The 10,550-nt window shown below is 49.2% G+C and overlaps 1 non-coding gene and 1 pseudogene across 1 annotated transcript; both read right to left on the bottom strand.

The window, feature by feature from the left end:
* Nucleotides 1-4,936: 4,936 nt before the first annotated feature.
* Nucleotides 4,937-7,962, bottom strand: LOC126475659 (large subunit ribosomal RNA; annotated as a pseudogene).
* A 188-nt stretch (nucleotides 7,963-8,150) lies between these two features.
* On the bottom strand, nucleotides 8,151-8,305 carry LOC126476448 (5.8S ribosomal RNA). The gene has a single exon (XR_007586982.1). It is a non-coding gene; the product is annotated as a 5.8S ribosomal RNA (ribosomal RNA).
* Nucleotides 8,306-10,550: the final 2,245 nt, after the last annotated feature.

Below are 10,550 nucleotides of genomic sequence, written 5' to 3'. Positions count from 1 at the left end.
GGGGGTTCTCAATTCACGTAATCTAGCAAACAGGGAGGGCCAAAAAAGATTGTCAAATGCACCTTGTATATCAATTGTCACGCCGATTACATATTTCGCCAATGTATTGGAGACCATTCCTAGTGCCTGGTTGACTGCGTCATCTATAGATTTACCTGGTCGGAAACCATACTGGCACTGGTGAAGGCCAAGAAGCTCCCTGTGGTCGCGTAAGCGTCCACATAAGAGTCGTTCCTGGACCTTCCCCATAGTGTTCAGCAGACATATTGGGCGGTAGCTCTTCGCAAGTTTCGGATCTCTATCCTCACCCTTTTTGATAATAATTGCCTCAGCAACCTTCCACACCTTTGGTACCCTTCCTTGCAGGAGACACTCATTCAGCAAGGCTGTCAAATACGGTACAATTAGTATTTTAAGGTTCTGTAATGTTTCTGTAGTTATTTTATCTATTCCAGGAGATTTATTTTTCTTCAAGGAATCAATGGCATTGCCCACCTCCTCCTGTGCAAACGGAATAACCACACCCTCATCTGGATAGTCTTCTTCCATTTTTAGTCTCAAAAGCGACTGGTATTCATTATCAGAATTTGGATTATCACTTGGTAGCAGAGCTTCCAATAAGTAGTGAGCTGAGTCCCGCCAACCTATTGTTGTAGTTCCATCCGGCTTCTGGAGCGTAGACATGATAAGTGGTGTCTTAATTTTTTCAGTAATAATCTTATATGGCAGTCCCCATACATTAGTTTCAAATTGTCTTTTAACAAAGTTTTCCCAATGCTTTATTCTGGTATTTATTAGTTCTTGTTTATAGTTTCCTTTCAGTTCTCTGTAGTTTTGCATCCTTCTTTGTCTCTCTCTATCACCCAGTGCCCTTTGATATGCTCTTCGAGCACGTCGTACACATCTTCTCAATTCTGTTAATGTGGAGCTCCAAGGGACCCTTGACTGACGAAAATAGGATCGTCTAGGTATGAAGGAATTCATGAGATTTTGAATTTGGTTCTGTATCGTTTCAGCCGCCTCATCAATATCAAAGCCATTTCCTCTTGGTACTTGTAGCTGTAACTCTTCCCTCATACCATCCCAATCAGCTCTCTTAAAATCAAAAATGGTTCCAGAAAAATCTTCATTTCTATTCATGTCAGATGTCCTTGTAATTTGGAATGTAATCATATTGTGATCGCTTACCGTTACCCTATTCAACACCTGCCAGCCTTGTATCCTACTTAAAACACTTTCGCTAGCCAACGTCACATCTATATTCGATTTCGCGCCTGCTCTATTTTGATATGTATATGGGAAGCCGGGCCTATTCATCACTATTAAATTGAGTTCCCCAATGGCATCCTGCAATTCCACTCCTCTCTCATCAGTCTCTATGCTATTCCAAAGTATCGATTTCGCATTGGCATCTATTGTGAAGATATGGAATCTATTCCCTCCAACCTCTTTGGCTCTTTTCAAACTATTTATGTATGGTTGTATCTCATGTGCATACTGAAAATACGAATTAGTAAGTAAGAATACTCCCTCGGGTGATGTTAACTCCACCGTGATGGAATGCTCGTCATTTACCTGAGAGATTGCTGTAAGCAAAATCTCCCTTTTTAATACCACAGTAACCGTCATAGGATTTTCTCCACACATGATTGCCCTAGCACTAACTGGACTATGAACAAGCTTACCATTTTTGGTATACGGTTCTTGAATGCATAAAACATCCAAACTTCGATCCTCTGCAACCTTCCAGATCTCGGACATGACTGTGATACTACGCATTGCATTAATCTGAGCAACTCTTATCCCAGAATTCCTATTTGACATTAAGGTTGTCGAATATGGTTGTAGAACTTAACTCCAGTCTTGTCATACTCATAAACGGTTCTTCCATAACATTCCACAAACTCTCTGTAAAGATCTTCTTTATTAAATTTTTCGCTACGTCGAGTATATGCACGATTAAGTAACTCGCTTAGTTCTTCCATATCTATAGGCAAGTTATTACATCGCAGAAACAATCTATCCGCAGTTGCTGGATATGGAAAACCAATGGTCTTCCCTTTTGGATGTCCTTCTCTGATAATATGTCTAAGGGCCACAACAAGAACACTCATATCTTCCGACCTAGAGAGCCTATAATTCTCTTCCGGATCTGAATATATTAGATAAGGGTCTATTTGTTTTGTATCGCTATCCTTGTCACTATCCTTATTCTTATCACTATCCTTATCACTGAACGACATCTGAGTACTTTCACTCTCTGCAGGAGTGGTCTGAGTGCTGATTGACTTCATTAGGGGCTTATCACAACTTCCATTGTCATTTCTACTTTTCCCTTTCAGCTTAGATTTAATCTTTGAGAGAATTCCTCGATTCCCTGAACCTATATCACTACTACTTTTCCCATTTAATAGGGTGTGGCTAATTGGTTTCTCCTGTTGAAAGGGAGGAGACTCGCTGGATACGCTGGAGGTAACAACACTGTCCTGTAAGGGAAGAGAAGATTCATTCTCCTGTTGAGAAGGAGGAGACTCACTGGATACACTAAAGGTAGCAACACTGTCCTGTAAGGGAAGAGAAGATTCATTCTCCTGTTGAGAAGGAGGGGACTCACTGGATGCACCGGAGATAACAACACTGTCCTGTAGGTGAAGTGAAAGTTCAGTCTCCCGTGACACCAAGGATACACATGTCTCCGTACTTTCTATGTTTTTTAAATCTATTGCTTCTGTGGCTGCATTTTCATTTTCTCGTTGCTTAAAACCTCTAGTATTCCCTATTATATTTGTGCCTGAGGAACTTTGTTGTTGCATGGTATCAAAAGTTTGTCTCTTATTACGTAGCATGTTCCTCCACTCCATCGCCCTGCGCCAGTTCCGTAGGCTCGTTGAAGGAGGCTTACGTTTCTTACTCCTCAAATTATTATCAGCTATTTGTTGATACTTATTTGTTAAATTTAATTCACTATACGTATGAACACCTTACTGTATGGTGACAATTTACTGGCCATAATCTATACTCTGAATTGCTCTCTGTAAGTAAAGCTGATAAGTTGGACATTGTGGACCTGGTGAATTACATAATTTCCCTCTTGAGGAGCAGGGGATGCACTTTGCTGGCTTGCTAAGATTTGGACAACTTTTCTTCTGGTGGTTTTCCTCGCCACAGTGTGAACAAACCGAAGCCTTTGCAGTACACTTAGCACTTTTATGACCAAAATTTTGACACTTAAAGCACTTAAATGCAAAGTAATCTCTTACTGATAGTGATCTAAAATCAACATACACACGTTTCCCTTCAATAAGCATTTTCCTCACACAAAGACATGGTTTACTTCTGTTTTCCCTCTGGGGCCGGTTTTAAAACAGTGCCGCATTTCCTCACTTAATTCTTGCTTGGTCATTTTGTCTGAAAGATTTTGTTGCCAAATTGTTTCTTGTAGTTCTTGACCATCCATGTCACTTGGTAAGTCATATATAATGACGAGAGGTCGTTTCTTCCTTGGGGCCTCACACTTCAAGCTTTCTGAAATTTTGCTGTGTGAAACAATTTTCTCAATATCCGCAGCTGTTTCGGTTTCCACAATCAGCACACTGTTAATTGCACGCATATTTTTTATTTTAATTTGTTCCTTCCTTGGATCAAGCAGACTTGTGAATCTCTTTTTTGTAGTTTTTGCATCTCCTTCATCTTTTGATTTAATAAATAAAGTATTGGTTGTTTTCGCTTGGGCCGACGCTATTTTAGCCTTAGCACTTGGTCTTGCTGCAATTTCTGCAAAAGAGGGTACAGGCACCTTCGGTATTTCCTCCTTGATAGTTTTTATTTCTTTTGAAATCCCATCACTTTTTTCTACAAGAGTGTCACGAAGCCATTCATTCTGTTTTGTAAGCTCCTCATTCCTACCAACAAGTCTAGATTGGAACAATGCCCACATTGAAAGCTTGTTTCGCAACTCACTCATCACATTTATGGTTATTTTCTTAGTTGGGGTCATGCACTCATCAATAAACTCCAAGATGTCGGTATAATAGTCTTCTACTGTGCTCATTTTCATACCTGCACTAGTATCTCTACGTACATTTGCTTCCTCGTCGACAACAGAAGCCATAGTCCAAACATTTAACACTGAACAGTTACAAAAGAATCAGCATAAGCAAGCACTTACGTTTTCCACAGTTTACAGCTCTCTCGCGGCGAGAAGGCACGATTCTGCAAGCAGTATTTGGCAGACGCACTGTATGCACACTCAATATCTCGCTGACCACGAGAAATGGGTGCAACGATCCCTCCTACTTGTCCAGCGTCAAATCCCACTCTTACAAAGAGTGTGATAGAGCTGGAAGTGTAGCAGTTTCTTTGCCAACTGATATTGTTTTTGGCAGTAGTACCCACTGCCGTGGTACACAGATCGAACCACTGTCGTGGTACACAGATCGAACCACAGTCGCCTACCAGTTTCGGTACACAGATCGAACTACGATCTACAGATTCTTTGACAGCACGTCCTGAGAGATACACTATATTTACCACACTATTATAATATTGTTTCAACAGCTTCTTTGTATAATCTTAAAAAAGATAATTGCTGTTTAATGAAGCTTACAGTAACTGAGCACAACACAGTTAGGTTATGAAGTCCGATGTCAGCTATACACACTCCAAAACGTGCGTTAACGAAACCCACCCGCACGAATTCACGCACACGCGCGAACACACACGAGACGACAACGAAAAACACACGTTAAGCTGCCATGCAGCAAATAATACACGCGAAATGCCGTTTCAAGATTGAACACAGTTAGGTTATGAAGTCCGATGTCAGCTATACACACTCCGAAACGTGCGTTAACGAAACCCACCCGCACGAATTCACGCACACGCGCGAACACACACGAGACGACAACGAAAAACACACATTAAGCAGCCATGCAGCAAATAATACACGCGAAATGCCGTTTCAAGATTGAAGAACGGAAGATGTAGGAATCGACCGTGGCCATCTTAGATAGGGACAGCGGGAATCTCGTTAATCCATTCATGCGCGTCACTAATTAGATGACGGGGCATTTGGCTACACTAAGAGTGTCATAGCTACTCCCGCCGTTTACCCGCGCTTGCTTGAATTTCTTCACGTTGACATTCAGAGCACTGGGCAGAAATCACATTGCGTCAACACCCGCTAGGGCCATCGCAATGCTTTGTTTTAATTAGACAGTCGGATTCCCCCAGTCCGTGCCAGTTCTGAGTTGATCGTTGAATGGCGGCCGAAGAGAATCCGCGCACCCGCGCGCCCCCCGAGGAGCACGCTAAGGCGGACGCGGCCTCGCAGCAAGGAAGATCCGTGGGAGGCCAAGGCACGGGACCGAGCTCGGATCCTGCACGCAGGTTGAAGCACCGGGGCGCGAACGCCGCGCAGGCGCGCGCATCCTGCACCGCCGGAAAGCACGAGGCCGACCAACGGCGAGAGCAGACCACGCCCGCGCTAAACGCCCGCACTTACCGGCACCCCTACGGCACTCACCTCGCCCAGGCCCGGCACGTTAGCGCTGACCCACTTCCCGACCAAGCCCGACACGCCCCGATCCCCAGAGCCAATCCTTATCCCGACGTTACGGATCCAATTTGCCGACTTCCCTTACCTACATTATTCTATCGACTAGAGGCTCTTCACCTTGGAGACCTGCTGCGGATATGAGTACGAACCGGCGCGACACCTCCACGTGGCCCTCTCCCGGATTTTCAAGGTCCGAGGGGAAGATCGGGACACCGCCGCAACTGCGGTGCTCTTCGCGTTCCAAACCCTATCTCCCTGCTAGAGGATTCCAGGGAACTCGAACGCTCATGCAGAAAAGAAAACTCTTCCCCGATCTCCCGACGGCGTCTCCGGGTCCTTTTGGGTTACCCCGACGAGCATCTCTAAAAGAGGGGCCCAACTTGTATCGGTTCCGCTGCCGGGTTCCGGAATAGGAACCGGATTCCCTTTCGCCCAACGGGGGCCAGCACAAAGTGCATCATGCTATGACGGCCCCCATCAACATCGGATTTCTCCTAGGGCTTAGGATCGACTGACTCGTGTGCAACGGCTGTTCACACGAAACCCTTCTCCGCGTCAGCCCTCCAGGGCCTCGCTGGAGTATTTGCTACTACCACCAAGATCTGCACCGACGGCGGCTCCAGGCAGGCTCACGCCCAGACCCTTCTGCGCCCACCGTCGCGACCCTCCTACTCGTCAGGGCTTCGCGGCCGGCCGCAAGGACCGGCCATGACTGCCAGACTGACGGCCGAGTATAGGCACGACGCTTCAGCGCCATCCATTTTCAGGGCTAGTTGCTTCGGCAGGTGAGTTGTTACACACTCCTTAGCGGATTCCGACTTCCATAGCCACCGTCCTGCTGTCTTAAGCAACCAATGCCTTTCATGGTTTCCCATGAGCGTCGATTCGGGCGCCTTAACTCGGCGTTTGGTTCATCCCACAGCGCCAGTTCTGCTTACCAAAAGTGGCCCACTTGGCACTCCGATCCGAGTCGTTTGCTCGCGGCTTCAGCATATCAAGCAAGCCAGAGATCTCACCCATTTAAAGTTTGAGAATAGGTTGAGGTCGTTTCGGCCCCAAGGCCTCTAATCATTCGCTTTACCGGATGAGACTCGTACGAGCACCAGCTATCCTGAGGGAAACTTCGGAGGGAACCAGCTACTAGATGGTTCGATTAGTCTTTCGCCCCTATACCCAGCTCCGACGATCGATTTGCACGTCAGAATCGCTACGGACCTCCATCAGGGTTTCACCTGACTTCGTCCTGGCCAGGCATAGTTCACCATCTTTCGGGTCCCAATGTGTACGCTCTAGGTGCGCCTCACCTCGCAATGAGGACGAGACGCCCCGGGAGTGCGGAGGCCGCCGCCCCGTGAAGGGCGGGGAAGCCCCATCCTCCCTCGGCCCGCGCAAGGCGAGACCTTCACTTTCATTACGCCTTTAGGTTTCGTACAGCCCAATGACTCGGGCACATGTTAGACTCCTTGGTCCGTGTTTCAAGACGGGTCGTGAAATTGTCCAAAGCTGAAGCGCCGCTGACGGGAGCGATTATTCCGCCCGAGAGCATCCCGAGCCAACAGCGGCGCGGGTCCGGGGCCGGGTCAGGTAGGTCCGTCATCCGGGAAGAACCGCGCGCGCTTGCCGGGAGCCCGAGCGCCCAAAGGGGCGAATCGACTCCTCCAGATATACCGCCGGGCAGCCAGCCAGGACACCGGGGCTTTGCCCAACAGACGCGAACCGAGGCCCGCGGAAGGACAGGCTGCGCAACCGGGCCGTAGGCCGGCACCCAGCGGGTCGCGACGTCCTACTAGGGGAGAAGTGCGGCCCACCGCACACCGGAACGGCCCCACCCCGTGGCGAGTGGAAAGGCAACCGGACACGACCCCGCCGCGGATTGCTCCGCGCGGGCGGCCGGCTCCATCTGCCGAGGGCGGAGGCCAGTGGCCGGATGGGCGTGAATCTCACCCATTCGACCTTTCGGACTTCTAACGTTTACCCCAGAACGGTTTCACGTACTTTTGAACTCTCTCTTCAAAGTTCTTTTCAACTTTCCCTCACGGTACTTGTTCGCTATCGGTCTCGTGGTCATATTTAGTCTCAGATGGAGTTTACCACCCACTTGGAGCTGCACTCTCAAGCAACCCGACTCGAAGGAGAGGTCCCGCCGACGCTCGCACCGGCCGCTACGGGCCTGGCACCCTCTATGGGCCGTGGCCTCATTCAAGTTGGACTTGGGCTCGGCGCGAGGCGTCGGGGTAGTGAACCCTCCCAAACACCACATGCCACGACAGGCGGCAGCCTGCGGGGTTCGGTGCTGGACTCTTCCCTGTTCGCTCGCCGCTACTGGGGGAATCCTTGTTAGTTTCTTTTCCTCCGCTTAGTAATATGCTTAAATTCAGCGGGTAGTATCGCCTGCTCTGAGGTCGTTGTACGAGGTGTCGCAGGCCACACCGCCAGCCAGCTGTGCACGCTACCAAGTAAGTACCGGTATGCGAACCGCCAGGCGACGGGCGCGCATCGCACGTTTAAGGAGACGCGGCCGGCCCCACAGGCGGCCACGACACTCCCAGGTCTGCGAAGCGGGGCAAAAGCCGCGCGCTTCAGTATACGTAGCCGACCCTCAGCCAGACGTGGCCCGGGAACGGAATCCATGGACCGCAATGTGCGTTCGAAACGTCGATGTTCATGTGTCCTGCAGTTCACATGTCGACGCGCAATTTGCTGCGTTCTTCATCGACCCACGAGCCGAGTGATCCACCGTCCTGGGTGATCTTTTCATTGTTTCAACTGTCTCTTTCAAGACAGTTGCATAGGCGGGACTGAGGCGTGTGGCGGCCCCTGTTCCAGCGTTCAGTGTCCAAAGGCCTCACGGCCGATGGGCGTCGTACGGCTCCACACCGGAGCGGACAGGCACTCGGGCGAAAGTCATTCAAAACCGGCGCCAGGCGCCAGGTGTCGCAGGCCAGCCGCTCCAGCGCTTCAGCGCTCGTACCACACAACATTGCCGTTAGTTTTGAGACGAACGCGTGGTTCCGCACGCGGCGCACGGCTACTGCGAGCCGTACAGGTAGCTGCGTGTTGCGCGACGCGACACGCACATCGAAAGACATGCAGTCTAGTCGGTAATGATCCTTCCGCAGGTTCACCTACGGAAACCTTGTTACGACTTTTACTTCCTCTAAATGATCAAGTTTGGTCATCTTTCCGGTAGCATCGGCAACGACAGAGTCAATGCCGCGTACCAGTCCGAAGACCTCACTAAATCATTCAATCGGTAGTAGCGACGGGCGGTGTGTACAAAGGGCAGGGACGTAATCAACGCGAGCTTATGACTCGCGCTTACTGGGAATTCCTCGTTCATGGGGAACAATTGCAAGCCCCAATCCCTAGCACGAAGGAGGTTCAGCGGGTTACCCCGACCTTTCAGCCTAGGAAGACACGCTGATTCCTTCAGTGTAGCGCACGTGCGGCCCAGAACATATAAGGGCATCACAGACCTGTTATTGCTCAATCTCGTGCGGCTAGAAGCCGCCTGTCCCTCTAAGAAGAAAAGTAATCGCTGACAGCACGAAGGATGTCACGCGACTAGTTAGCAGGCTAGAGTCTCGTTCGTTATCGGAATTAACCAGACAAATCGCTCCACCAACTAAGAACGGCCATGCACCACCACCCACCGAATCAAGAAAGAGCTATCAATCTGTCAATCCTTCCGGTGTCCGGGCCTGGTGAGGTTTCCCGTGTTGTCAAATTAAGCCGCAGGCTCCACTCCTGGTGGTGCCCTTCCGTCAATTCCTTTAAGTTTCAGCTTTGCAACCATACTTCCCCCGGAACCCAAAAGCTTTGGTTTCCCGGAGGCTGCCCGCCGAGTCATCGGAGGAACTGCGGCGGATCGCTGGCTGGCATCGTTTATGGTTAGAACTAGGGCGGTATCTGATCGCCTTCGAACCTCTAACTTTCGTTCTTGATTAATGAAAACATACTTGGCAAATGCTTTCGCTTCTGTTCGTCTTGCGACGATCCAAGAATTTCACCTCTAACGTCGCAATACGAATGCCCCCGCCCGTCCCTATTAATCATTACCTCGGGTTCCGAAAACCAACAAAATAGAACCGAGGTCCTATTCCATTATTCCATGCACACAGTATTCAGGCGGGCTTGCCTGCTTTAAGCACTCTAATTTGTTCAAAGTAAACGTGCCGGCCCACCGAGACACTCAATAAAGAGCACCCTGGTAGGATTTCAACGGGGTCCGCCTCGGGACGCACGAGCACGCACGAGGCGGTCGCACGCCTTCGGCTCGCCCCACCGGCAGGACGTCCCACGACACATGCCAGTTAAACACCGACGGGCGGTGAACCAACAGCGTGGGACACAAATCCAACTACGAGCTTTTTAACCGCAACAACTTTAATATACGCTATTGGAGCTGGAATTACCGCGGCTGCTGGCACCAGACTTGCCCTCCAATGGATACTCGTTAAAGGATTTAAAGTGTACTCATTCCGATTACGGGGCCTCGGATGAGTCCCGTATCGTTATTTTTCGTCACTACCTCCCCGTGCCGGGAGTGGGTAATTTGCGCGCCTGCTGCCTTCCTTGGATGTGGTAGCCGTTTCTCAGGCTCCCTCTCCGGAATCGAACCCTGATTCCCCGTTACCCGTTACAACCATGGTAGGCGCAGAACCTACCATCGACAGTTGATAAGGCAGACATTTGAAAGATGCGTCGCCGGTACGAGGACCGTGCGATCAGCCCAAAGTTATTCAGAGTCACCAAGGCAAACGGACCGGACGAGCCGACCGATTGGTTTTGATCTAATAAAAGCGTCCCATCCATCTCTGGTCGGGACTCTGTTTTTTTTTTTTTTTTTTTTTAAAAAAAATCTTTATTGATAACTATAATAAAAATTATACAAATTTAACCCACTACCTAAAACTCATTAGTGGGTCCTAAATAATATAGATTTATGTTAATTGTGCAGCTTTTTCTTAATTTAATAGTGAGCTACAATTAC

Source organism: Schistocerca serialis, chromosome 4 (genome assembly GCF_023864345.2).
Source record: "Schistocerca serialis cubense isolate TAMUIC-IGC-003099 chromosome 4, iqSchSeri2.2, whole genome shotgun sequence".
NCBI lineage: Eukaryota > Metazoa > Arthropoda > Insecta > Orthoptera > Acrididae > Schistocerca > Schistocerca serialis.
Note: the sequence above shows the minus strand (reverse complement) of the source record. Positions and strands in the feature narration are given on the sequence as shown.